The sequence below is a fragment of the Pangasianodon hypophthalmus genome, chromosome 16 (genome assembly GCF_027358585.1).
Source record: "Pangasianodon hypophthalmus isolate fPanHyp1 chromosome 16, fPanHyp1.pri, whole genome shotgun sequence".
Taxonomy (NCBI): Eukaryota; Metazoa; Chordata; class Actinopteri; order Siluriformes; family Pangasiidae; genus Pangasianodon; species Pangasianodon hypophthalmus.
The window spans coordinates 13,751,857-13,766,021 of NC_069725.1; the positions used below are offsets into that span (position 1 = coordinate 13,751,857).

The window sequence follows — 14,165 nt, forward strand, 5'->3', positions numbered from 1 at the left end:
TGTTGCTGACCATGTGCATCCCTTCATGGCCACAATTTATCTGCAAGAATTATGTGATGCAATCATATCAACATGGACCAGAATCTCAAAGGAATGTTTCCAACACCTTGTGGAATCCATCCCATGAAAACTTGAGGCTGTTTTGAGAGCAAAGGGAGGCCCTACCCAGTATTAGTATAGTGTTCCTAATAAAGTGCTCAGTGAGTATGTTTTTAGGAGGTGGGAGTAAACCAGAGAAAGCACCCACATGATCACATGAATATATGGAGAACCTGTGAAACTCTGCACTGACAGTAACCCAAGCTCAGGCTCAAACCCTGCACCCTGTGAGGCATCAACCCTACCTGCTGTGTTATTGTGCTGAGCGAGCAGTATCATTTTTACACATCACACAATTCAATAGTGATTTGATTATGGTGGTGGTATGTCTCTGTCTAACGGCATTCAGGGATATGAAGTGCAGAAGAGAGGAAATACAGCTCAAAGAGAGAAACAACTCAATGTTTGAAAGTCCATGTAATATTCAACAGATCCTACCGTGGTCAGGATCACTTTACTAGCACATGACCTACATCACATCCATGCGTTTCACGCAGAGACAGATGGCCAGTGTGGTGTGGAGGTAAAACAACTGTGTGTCTGAGGGAAGGTCAAACTCATATCTACGTCGAGGTCTTTCTCACGGCAAGGGGGATTTATCCCTTCCTCCTTCACGCACAGTCGATGAGTCAAGGGCAAACTGCTCTCCTAAAATACCATTACATTTCCACGACAAGTGCATGTGACATTACCAGAATTAGGTACAATATTCAACCTCAAAAACTCTTGTTAATGGTTAAAAGTAAACCTCCTTAACAAGTAACTGTTAATAATAATAATAACCTTTATTTAACCAGGTAAGTCAATTGAGAACCAGTTCTCATTTACAATGACGACCTGTTCTGGATAATACTATGAAAATTCTAAGAAAAGTAACAAAATAAGGTCTGTTCATAAAATAGCCTCCAAATTCATAGTAACTATTCATTAAACTTTCAAACGGCATGGTTTGTTTTTCATTAAGCTTTTAAAAAAAGAACCTGCATTGGAGACACGTTGGAGAGTATAAATATAGTATAGGATACACACAGCAAATTCAATTATGTCTTTATATATACACACACACCCATGCCCAATATATATATGAATTTGAATTTGAATTTGAATTTGTTGTGTGTATCCTATTTTAAGTCTAAATACCTGAAGTTTTGCACTCCAAACAGTGTGCATTGGAAAGGACAGTGTTTTGGACAGTGTGTGTGTATTAGAAAGTTCAGGAACGCAGCTGGAGAGCTCCGTTTCCCATCTGTAAAGGCATCTGAAGAACACAATCACATTGCAAACTGAGAAATCCAGAGAATGGGATGTAAATGAATTTTTTTTTTTTTTAAAGTAAATCCGGTGGCTGTAAATGTGTGATGTTTGCATTACTTCATGCAACTTTCTTAAGCACTAAGTTGGATTTGCTTCATCAGAGCAGGTTTGATGATATAATTTATCAGGGATCTGACTGTCTGATTCAGACCAGATAAAGAAGCTGTGTATTTGCTCAAATGACCGCAGGTGTCTCAGACTGACATCACAGCTAAAGCTTATACACATATAACACTTAATAATAACAACACAGCACACACTTGTGTTAACACACTTCTCTGACATTCAAACAGAACTGCTATTACTGAGCTCTGTGTAAATACAGAAGATAATGTCTCTAAAAATTTATCCAATAACTCAAATATGTTTTTTTTTGCTGTCCAATCCTTTCACATGAGGTGCAGTGTGTTACTGGTAACTACTATGAATATCAGAGAGCAGAAAATTTAATTAAACATTAACCTCCATAGAGATTACACCAATTACACTGTGTTGAAACGCAGTCATAAATGTAATACTTAACAGTAAAAGTAAGAGTAAAGTAAGAGTGAGAGTAAAATGATAGTGTTTTTGGAAGCTACGTATATTTATATTAAACACAATACTTCATAAATAACAATTATATACTTGTACTTCTGCTGTTTTGTGTCTTACGGCTCCAATAACAGCACAATCATTACAATTACTCAACAATAAAGCAGTGTAACAGTCACAAGGCTGACAACTCTAAGGGGAAAAAAATCGGAGTATATATATTTCAACGTATAACTCACCAGGCTCTTAACAAGCTGAACTGACTCTCAGTGTTCGGTTTATGAAGCCATTGAGAATGCAGCGAGTGTTCATGAATGACCTAGCACTGAGCTGCAGAGCCACAGGTACAGGCATGTCACAGTGGCTGCTCCTTTACAAGGGCAATGAGAAATGTTCTGAGAAAGAAGCTGTGTGAATCACTCTTAATTACATGAATCGTGAGAATTTATAGAATCAATGGGCATATAGACCATTTCAAATGAATATTCATGAGAGCAGGAAGTGACGTTGCTGTTCCTAGGACGTATTCGGTTGGCTGGAAACAGTATTCAAAACAATAGCGAAGAACCATAATTCATGGGTCAGGTAGACTGATTTAAGGACAGGATGTCAGAAAGAAAAATAGGTCCCTGTTGGTCTGTTGTCGGGTCTTCCCCAAGGCCTGTCAGGATAATTACGTTATTGACTTATCATACGATATATAGACATAGATATATAGATATGGCATCGATCATTTTTGCTGACCTCGATATTGCTCATTGCGTTTACACACATTTGTTTACATAAGAATGAATGTCACCAACATTTTAGCCAATCGCGCTGCTTCTGTCCTCTCGTCAAATTAAAATTCAAACTTCGAATATTTGTTGAATTTAAGATAAAAATGCACAGTCGAACAAAAACTGTGTGCATTCGAGCAAAAACTGTGCATTCGAATTTAAGACATGTAGCAAGCACTAGCACCAATTTCAATTAAAACATACTGTCAAAAAAAGGACACGCAAGATATTAACAACAAACTAACTTTTTTGAAGAAGAAAAATCAAGAAAGAATAGTTCTAGTGTTTCAAATAATCCAGTCATAGTCAATAATGCTGAAGCTGAACAGTGAATGAACACAGGTAAAATAAAGCGCTTTACTAGTGGGATAGTTAACTCCCCCAAACGCCTATACACATACGAGATTAATCAGACATATACCTCTGATTAACATGTTCGTCTGATTAAACGTAATATTAAAACTTGCTTCTGCACAAAATGACGCAAATGCACAAGTAAACTTGAACTTTAAGTCACACGCTAGGTAGAATGGTAAGCCACGTTGTGAATACGCTCTTTCTGTAACAACGCACTAAAACATGGACAATGAATAACTAAAGCATGAAGAATTCACAATAATGTATTACAATAGATTACAATGTATTACAATAATCAGAAGACAAAAACTAGGACTAAAAACAGTGTGAAAATGAACACTGCAAGTGGCCAGTGTTTGTTCTTTGCAATAAACAATAAAACACGGTGCTGTTTGGTTTATATTTATTTGTTGCGTTCTCTTGCGGACTGTTGATTTAAAAATCTGGTGTTTTTTTTTGACATTTCAACTCCAGTGTCTGAATATTCTTAAGAATTAAAAGTTAATTGCTCTTTGAAGAGTTGTACTTGCATTATTATGCTATTATATTATCATTACATCAGTGGCATAAAATGGTCTTAAAATGACATCATTTATCGCAATTATTTCTGGGACAATATATCGTCCAACAAAAGTAGTTATCATGACAGGCCTACCTCAGTTCAGGCATTGAAGCCTTCTCATACATATTGTTCCACAGCCACAAGAATTACTACATTACTACAAACCTCACCTAATCTGATAACCAGAGGCATTTAAAACCAGAGGCCAATAAGAAACCGCATGTTCTATCCTAAACGGGTGAATACTGAGCTGTGCATTCATCTGCCAAACAAGAAAACTAATCAATTAGCTAGCTAACTCCCCCAGCGTGTCCGCTTACAATTTCCCCTTCCTCCTAGCAATAACCCGTGCTGAGTAAATTCACTAACTTCACAATACAGATGCCATCTGCATTATACAAGCAAATATATCACACCTTTCCACTAAGAAAGTAGTTGTATGCATCTAAACTACGATACACTTTCACCACTTCTCTGGTTCAAACACACTCCGTATGAACAAGGTACTGATACACATCAGGGTAAGTCACTTCAGGCATAAGCTTTAAGATTGTTTTCTCACATTCTTGTTTAAAGAGTCCAGTCATCACAAACAATCGTTTATTGTTCATTTCTGTATATCTCTCATTTGTTCATTTCTCGGGAGATTCAAAAATTACAATTACAATCAATTTTCTAAATAATTTTAGACATATATCTGAAACCTCGTATCTTCTCTTAATATTGCTTCCTTGGCAATTGATAAGCAAAAGTGAGTATAAACAATACAAATGATCAGCATTTGAGTCTTGTGTTTGGTCTGGCTGTTGACTTTTTTTTTTTATTTAAGGCCTCACATTATGACTAGACTTTGCAAGACTGTAGTAAAGCAAATAACAACTTCCAAACAACTAGTAAGACAACTAACAAAGACATTAAGTAGTTTATTCAAAGCTAGTGAAATCTTCGTAAGTTGGGTTTAACAGCCATGGCTGGATTAACGTATAAGCTAGGTGAGGCTGAAGCGCAGAGCTGAACACACAAGGGGCCTGTGAGCTGGCTGGGGAGGATGGGTACGTTGTTCGGCCTGACCGACGAGTGAAAACTGTTCAGCGTCTAATTATAAAGAGAATATATGATTGGTGAAACTGCCTGATTGTGTTGTTTCTTGGTCCAATTGAAATTTAGCTTTCCAAATTGTGTAGAAACGTAGACTGTACTTATGTGTACCCTGTGGCCTGTGTTATTACCGTATGCCCATGCTTACTAAGGGTGTAAAGCAATAACACTATCTGCATCTGTTTAGCGCTCCAAATGTCCCTATCTCTATTCAGATTATTATTATTATTTTTTTTTTTTATGTGAACCAGAAACACTGGAACAAACTCAGGGGTAGGAATGGCAGCGCTCTCAGCAAAGTCAGCGCTTTGCATTCTGGCTACATCACTCATGTTCATTATTTGTCTCTGGTTTTATTTTTGTTTGTTTTTTTGTTTTTTATTTTATATTTATTTCCAGTCGTATTTCCCAAAATATAAACAAACTAGTAACCTAATTTAAACCTCTATGAGATTGACCAGGCAGTTACTAAGGAGCAATGAATGAATGAATGAATGCTGTAAATGCATCACATACGTCATTGTTTGTCCCATGAGCTTCATATTTGACGTTCGCACATGGCTACATAAAGTAAACTCTCCTGCTTGCCCTGTGAGCCTTTCTGGCAAGGCTTGTAGATAGGTATGTAGGTAGGTAGGTAGATAGGTAGGAAGAAAGGAAGGAAGGACGGAAGGAAAGTAGAGTGCGTCTCCTAATCATCTCTGTATTTATATCTGTTTAGAACACATTATCTGTTCATTCTGAATAATGTCTTTGTATTTAGTTACATCCCTAATGCATTCTGTACATGTGCATAGCTTTGCAACTATGCGTATGGTAATAATATATTATCAAGATAGCTTAAAATTATTTGGTGATACTATGGAAGAGCCCCCTGGAGTCACCTTAGCCCTAGTGCCCTGTGTGGGTCTTAATCCAGCTCTGACATCAGCATGAATAACAACAGCTGGGACAAGAACTGAGGTGCCATAATCAAGCAAGATATTATAATGGAAATTGATTATGCCATGACGAATCGCCTACTTCTCGCTTTCTGCTACCGACTGACGCCTGTCTGCTGTCCCCTGGAGTGCACTGTAGCCTGAAATACTGGAAAATGACATGATCCAAGCAGACGGATGAGCTCCACTCGGGTGGGTGTAATGTCCACTACTCACTCCCACCTCGCTCCCTGTCCAGACAGCAGAAATAGAAGCTGCCAGGGTGGTGATGGAGGGCTTTGAGAAGCAAAGCAGACAGGAAGCATGGGGTGTGAGAAAACACAGAGCAGCTGTCGCCCAGGGAGGCTGTTGGTATAGTGATAGAGAGAGGAAGTCAGGTGTTATGAAGAGAGTAACAACAAGCAATGGAGGTTTTCACTCCATGAACCTGGGTGGAGAAACTCTACGGCATTCAGATGGGCCAGTGTCTGAAATGCACTGCGCACTACGGGTTCAAGATCCAATTAGCTGTAGAGGTTTCAGCTTAATTTATTGGCACAGAGGCAAGACGTGAAAGCAGTATTTAAAATGCTTTCATACAAATTCAGAACCGGTAGTAAAGTGGCATGCTCTCAGAATTATGGCAAATGCTCCTATGTGGTTAGGAGGAGTCACTAAGTCTAATGCTATCAGGGGACATTAAGCAATAAATTATATAAGCTTGGCTTGGACAGAGTCCCGGCAAATCTCTAACATGGTAGACGTGCCCTGTAAATCAAATGTCAAAAAGAAATCGATGTTTCAACTGGGTATTACTGAACGTCCACAGGGCACTGAGAAAGGAAAGACCAGGTAGAAAATGGTTTGCATGACTATGTAGGATCATCCTCAGCTTAGTCTGAGCAAGTCTAAGAAAATAAGACAGTAACAATAAACACTTATGATTTATTCATTAAAATTGTTATTCGGAACACCCTTTATCTCAAATCGCGTGTTATGTCAGGAATAAAACATGACAAAGTGTGCTCTTATAGGAAAATAATCAGCAACATTGATTTTTTTCCCAATAACAGTTTTATTCCTTTCCAGTTTTATCTGTCAACGATTACAAACCTTCACTAAATAATCAACATCATACTTTTTATTCATTTATAGTTATGTTTACTGGCTGTGAAACAAGTTACCACTATGCCTGAACAGCGATGTACAGTCATTCTCTCTTTCTTTCTCTCTCCTGAAGTTATTAAGGCAAAAACAAGTAGCTTGTCATGTTACTGAGAAACCGCAAAGCCCTCTATCCTGTAGCTTTACGTCTTTATGTCTCAAACAATTTTTATAAATCTGTTCATGTGGAGCGTCTGCCGTACAAATGCCCAAGTAAATTGTTACGACAGAAGCGACATCACTTCAGAACAAACACATTAATATAAACCTTGCAGCTGGCACTACGTTCAGAGCTGCTGTTATAGGAAATTAATGAACACCTACTACCCAGCATTCATATTTAGCTTATTTTATACGTATTTCTGTTACACAAAATAACTAGACACTGTTTCCACATATCTGTGTGATGCTGATTCATTAAATAATAAAAAAAAAAAAACACGAGTGTTTTTCATATGTACTTAACAAATGCATTAAATTATTTAAAATATTTCTTATGGTCAGAATGTATCTTGGGTTGCTGTGTGTAGTTTAGCAGGTGGCAGGATTTGGGAATGAGAAGCGCATGCAGGTAATGCATGAAATATATAAACCAACTGGAGCATGTTATGTTTAAATACACACATCACGTACGAACCACTGTTTTGGTTATTTTTGTTTTTTTAACTGGTGGAAGAGAGAACGCTGGTAGGAAATAAATCAGCAGTCAGCAGAACTTGCTTGTCCTCCAGGCAACTACAACGAGAACATTCATAGCCCAGACATGTAATCTGCTTGTCCTGGACTAAAGATGCGTCCACCAGTGATTTACAAGCTTGTGTTTTGAATACGTGTGAGCCGGACTAATCTGTGCGATATATCAATACGTATTTAATGAACAAATCAGATCAACCCTGAACATGCACTTTAAACGCACAGATGTGAGTGATAAAATAAAGCCAGATTTTGGGTTATACTGCAATGTGTGGTGCAGTTGTTATAATGTAGCTCCACTTTCCTGAGCTCTTTTGCAGGCTAAAGCACTCGAATCCTTTTAAAGCTGCAGTAAGCTTAGACACAGGACAAACAGAAAATAACATGAACGTTTTATTACCTCATGAGTGGCTTTCTATCCAACAGGTTTTACGTGAATTCTAAATTTGCTGAACACAGGGACAAGTGATCTGATGATTTTAGATCACGAATGATCAAAATGTCTCCACAGTCTGATTTTACAGACAGATCGGAAGCACCATGATATTACACACATTTAGTCAGTTGTTTATGAACCAGACATTATCCTATTCACTAGTCCATGAACAAACCAATAACAACCGAAAGTTGGCAGTTCCTTAAGCTTCCGCTTCCTCCTCAGTTTGTTTAGCAACATTAAAAAAAAAAAAAAATCAATATCAGTCATATGGATTTGGTGGATTTTATACAATGGACATGCAGCAAACATGTCCAAAAGACATGTGAAAGAGTGCATATGAGTGTCCAGACACAGCGCAGAAACAAACGACAAATGCGTTTGAATAAAGCACTACTTCCACGAAAACAAGGAAGTGCTGGAAAGACATCACTGATGTTGTGAATTTTACCTGGTCAAGCAGATAATACCCACTGAACCGGTCAAAAACTAGGGCTTTAAGCAAATAGTTGATCCTCGTTACTACTTTTTTTTTTCAGTTCAAAAGTACAGAGAATGCAGCGAGAAGAGCAATGAAAACCAAAACAATGACACGCACCAACCACCTCAGCTAATGTATTCGAGTATTTAAACATATTCACATACTCACACGCCTGTCAATCATCTTTACATTTATTGCATAGAAAGCTGATATAAAGGTGAATGTAAAGAGATGAATGTAAAGGTGATGTATTGTTTTATTTAACATTTTTAATCAGCTATCCATGCTTAATTGCTTTTATTTTAGAAATAATTGTTTACATTTTTGTAAGAAGTGCACTTTGGCTCAAGTTGTGTCTGTTATTCTTTTCCTCTGAGGTTATGTTTGCTTGTAGAGCTTTATTTTCACTACTAAGGAAACTATTTTGGTTGCTCTCTTCAGTAACTTAAACAGCAAAATAGCCTTAATTACCAACTTGAAAAATAATCGTGATAAGACCATGGATCATGATCCAGCCTGAAACTCATTGAGAACACTTTAGCTGAAAACCAGGCTTAGTGCTAAAGAGAAGATGAAGTAGTGGAGCTGACTTAGTGAGCTGGCCTTGTGTGAAATTCATCTCAACTTTGCAAAACTTTCGGAGGATGCAGCTTAGGCTTAACCTTCCTGCTGCAGTGGATAATCTCACCTACCAGAATATCTCTTGCCGTGAACCACTCGTGTTCAGCGTATACTCTAATGATCACAATCCCACTATCCGGTGTCACGCAGAAGAGACTCGGTTTCCTTCTGAGTCTGGTTCCTCTCAAGGTTTCTTCTTTATGTCGTGTCAGGGAGGGTTTTTTTTTTTTCCACTTGCAAATTAGAGCTACATCCGGATTTCTCTAAAGCTGCTTTGTGACAATGTCTATGTAATCTACTTTGCGACACAATTGAATTAAGTCAAATTGAAGTGGTGGGTGCAAGACAAGAGGAAACAGCTAAACGTTAGAGAGCACAGAGAAAGAAGGTATGACTGCTCCGACCTCTCAAAGATTAACAGCTAAAGACTGTCATTATCTTTATTTCCCTTGTTCAATTACACTACAGCTAAGAGACGTTCTGAAGAGAAATGAAGGGCAAAACATGCTTAACGCAAATGAAAAAACACAGAGCATCATACGAATAGACAGGGCTGCGTGAGCAAAGGACATGAAGCTACGACCATTCGTTATTTTGATAATTCTATCCCCTCAGCCCAGGCGTCACATCTGACTACATGACAGCGGAGTGTGTCCTGCTGTAGATGAGCCATATGCAAGCCGCTGTCGCGGATCATACAGCACTGCTGCTGCTTTATAGTTTTCCAGCTAGTATTTAAGGAAAGTGGGTTAGCGGCAGTGTTAGCAGCACAGGATGGCGTGTGTCTCCGTGCTCGCAAACACCGTATGCTTCTTCCATTTATCACTATAACCTGCACTAAGAGCGCGACTGGTCCCAACGATTAAAAGCCACATTAATAGAGCAGTAGCTTGCAAACCATTCATGAAGCGTTAAACTCGAGCTCAAAGAGTAGACGCTGATTTAAAGCGCGATTCCTCTTTTCCATTCGCCGCTTCTGCCTTGGTTAAATTCCTTTCACCTTATAATACATTCCTGCTGGAGAGATTTTGTTCATATTCACAGTTTGAATTCTCAACAGACCAAATAATAAATCTTAATTCCCCAGGCGCTGGGCTCAATCTGTCTTGGCTTGCGTGCACTGAGCTTATATCTTTGGGTTAATAAACTTTATTTGACTTTATACAGTGGAAATGCATGTTTATAATAATCTGATGGTCCAGGCTATTTACTCACTGACAACAAGAAAGCACAGAAATGAAGCTTCAAGGAATGTAACAAAATGACACAATAAGATTTTAGAAAAAAAAAAAAAAAAATGATATGTTTTCGATACAGGAAAAATACGCATTGCCTGAATATGTGCCTTAGCTTTTCATCTTCAGTTCATTAAAACATCTGACGTTATAAAAGGAAAATCATTGAATCATGGTGAATGAAACATTAGCTCTCTGGCCAAGCTTTCTCTGGGGATGTGTCTGAAGCACGGGGCTTTTATTTCACATTCTGCTGTTGCTGTTTGCTAGGTTTGCTGTCGGAAAAAAAAAAAAAAAAAAAAATCAGTGCTTTCTGGAGCCTTAGACATAGTTCTGACTCCTGCGTTCTCCATCAGACTCCAGTCTCTTTAACCTGGATTGAATCGGTGAGGCAAAAGAAATGTGTGTGTGTGTTGCTTCATGGTTTCGTCGAGTTCTGCTAAGCGATGCAGATGTGTGGACGTGTAGCTGAGGTGCTCATATACACCAGACCTTAAGGATTATGGGGAATCTTCCAGCTCCTGCTTGATGTTGACCATAACCACAGCTGTACTACGCTAGTACACTATTGTATTAGCTCATGAAAAACAGCGTGCTTAGGAAGCGTGTTTTTTTTTTTTTTAAACTTCTGTAGCCTCTCCTTATTCCAGATAAATAGGAAGCTACTTTCTCTGAGGAGAGCGAGTGGGCTTGATTAAGTTTAAATGTTTATTACACACGTATAATGTAAGCGCTATTTCAGGATGAATCGCCTGCTTTATTATGCAGTGATGAATATTATTCATTACACGCAAAGCACGTCTGTAAATGCTGTGAAGGTAACTGTAAGTTGCTTTTGTAGTGTTCTGACACCACATTAGAAACAGGATTAAATATTCTGCAGTGCTGCAGCACTAACTGCCTAAAACACAATTCCTTTAAGAGGCCTGATTTTATCAGATGTTTCTCACTAGCTAGTGTGAGGTAAACAAGTGTGTGTGTGTGTGTGTGTGTGTGTGTGTGTCAGACAGGTGAGCAGCACTGTCTGTGATGAGTACAAACACATATTTTAACAGCGTGTCAGTCATATAAGCCAAGACGCACTCGCAGTCCTTGAGTCGTATTTAACGCCGACACACTTTTCTTATGTCTGAGTTTAAACAAAAGAGATGACGTGGTTTGCTGGAGGTGCAGAGTGGAGTAAGTAATAAAACATTACGAGGCATGCTGTTATAGGAAAATAAGCAAGGACGATGAGGCTGATCATTTTCCAAAAACTGCATGTCCTGACATGCCTCTTATATCACAGCAATTTGCCATTGATTACAAATTTGTTATATATATATATATATATATATATATATATATATATATATATATATATATATATATATATATATATTTCTAAGGAATGCATATTTTAAATGTGTTTAAAGCTAAGTTTAATATTGTGGAACATCTGCGAGACAAGTTAGTTCCTGTTATCGTTTACGTTATAGGTAGTGTTTACACTACGAACAGCCGTTCCTTTACCTTTTGTCTCTCTAACACACACACACACACACACACACACACACACAAACACACAACACTTACCCATATCAGAAACTTTAAGGGTTTTTTTGTTTTTTAAATCAGACTGTTGCAAAGCACCCCGACTGAACACACCTTACAAAAATAACTAAATAACCCTCCTGTCACAGAAAATTTCACCATATCGACAAAATCTGTGTATGCAGAGCGTTCGTGACACACGGCCCTGTGTATGCGGTTACTATAGAGACGATAATGTATTAGAAATAGCGGATTAATATAAACCTGTGATTAGGAGTGGTATAAAAAAAAATATATCATGATCCTCAAAGACATTTCTACAAACTGTATTTAATGTCTACAATTTTTTTTATATTTACAAAATAAATTTATATTTAAATTTTTTTTTTTTTTTTTAAACGAATGAATGAATGAATGAATGAATGAATGACAGGCTTGGGAATTTGAAAAGAAGAAAAAAATAAAAATCTGGCAAAAGTTTACCATTTTAAAATTTTAAAGATTAAATATGAAATTTTAACATCAAACTGGCTGCTTCCAGGCATTTAATACAACTGTCAATGAAAAATGTGAATATGAAAAATAATTAAGAAAAAAGAAAAGCACAATACCCACACTATCTCAGAAAATCATATCGAAAAGCATATTGTGAATTTCTAAAGATATCAGTATGATATGGTCACATCACCCAAAGCTTCCTGGGATGGTTCACTACTGTCAGAGCTGCTGGAATAGAAAATGAATCAACGCCTTCTGACCAATCAGCACGCAGCATTCAACAGTGCTGCTGTTTCATATAATTGAATTAACACAGCATATTTCAGTAGGGTTTCAGCATTATGCTTTATGTTTCTGAATTTCTGAATCAGCATTATGTTTCTGAATCTTCTGGAAACCATCTCACATCTCACACACATCCTGCAGAATGCTGAATAAACCTAATGTTTATTATGTACTGGAATTAATAAACTAATAAGACATTTCAGCTGAGTAAGAAATGTACAGTAAGAGTGATTTATAAAGCTTTCTAACTGGTTAAAAACAGGGGTTTTGGCTCAATAAGCCCTTTTTGTGTGTATAATGGAGCAGTAAGATGGTTGTCCTGCACATGTAAAGGAGCTGAGTGACCTTCTGGCATTGAGCCTGTGTGTACAGTGAACACTGCTTAGCCAGCTAGCTATAGACACACACACACACACACACACACACACAGACCAGGCGTTTATTCACTGTGCTGCATGCACACTTCAGAAGTGTTTATTAATACCAATGTACTCCATTTCTAAGTCTAATCTCAGCAGAAGGTGAAGGTGAAGGGTTCATGGCAGCTAGCTCACTAGCATGATGTGCAGCTAACGGTTAGCCAGCTAGCACTGAGGCTGAAGCTGCAGCGTTAGCTCCCTCTCTGTAGCGCCCAATGTCAACAAAATGATGAAAAGTTGTAGTCTATACATGAAGAAGGTTAAAAACTACTCACCGTGTTGCTAGGGGAATACAGCAGGAGCAGGAAGGAGACGCAAAGTGTGTGTGTGAGAGAGAGTGAGAGAGAGTGAGAGAGAGAGAGACTGTATATACGCGCGTGTGTCTGTGCTGGCTCGCTGAGCTCTGCACATCTCCGCTCCGGGGAACGTCGATATTACTCAAGGAGGCGGAGTCAAGAGCAACTATGGCTGTATCCCAAACGGCTTCCTGCTCCCGAAACAAGCCCACTACAACACGTATTACGTAATGGGGGATTTTTACACTATGTAGTGCAGTATAAATACAGTAAAGACCTATATATGCTTCAGCCCATTCCACTGCCTAGTGTAGCTTACAGTGCAAAGAGAGGGAGGAATGATCACAGCCACAGCTACTCCTTATCTAGATTCTCTTTTTTTTTTCTTTTCTTCTTTTCTTCTTTTTGTAGGTGAGAATATTTCTAACTTCAGCTGAGATCACACTTTTACAGCTTTTCAATTGCTGCGTATGTAAAACAGTTTCATCAAAAACCACCTACTTCAATATGTAAAATAAATAAATAAATTAAAAAAATTCCTGAGCCTCAACTGCATTTCCATATTGCATATATTCCTGTACATACACCTATTTCTTGCTCATTTCTCATTTTTAATTTAGCATTTAAATGCACAGTCTATAGAGGAGTAGGCCAGGTTTTCATTTCACTGCAAGTTACGTACTGTATATAACTGTGTATGAGACAGTCTTGAATCTTTCTGTTGAGCAACAACAGCAGTCCAGATGTTACAAGATTTAAGAATGCCGAAATAAAGATGATGCACTGTGGAGATGGTCACGCCACCAGAAAATATAAACATAATCAAACAGCACACTGACCA

At 38.1% G+C, this 14,165-nt stretch overlaps 1 protein-coding gene across 5 annotated transcripts in view; it reads right to left on the reverse strand.

Annotated features, from left to right (window-relative positions):
- The window catches only part of ndrg3b (ndrg family member 3b), a 63,830-nt gene extending 50,326 nt beyond the window's left edge, over positions 1-13,504 (reverse strand). For 2 of the 5 annotated variants that reach the window (XM_026920605.3, XM_026920607.3), the window contains exon 1: positions 13,304-13,497. The gene's annotated coding sequence lies outside the window, so the exon portion shown is untranslated. Of the gene's footprint in view, positions 1-13,303 lie in introns of all 5 variants that reach the window. The other 3 variants (XM_034311624.2, XM_026920603.3, XM_026920609.3) reach the window with 3 other exon arrangements.
- Positions 13,505-14,165: the final 661 nt, after the last annotated feature.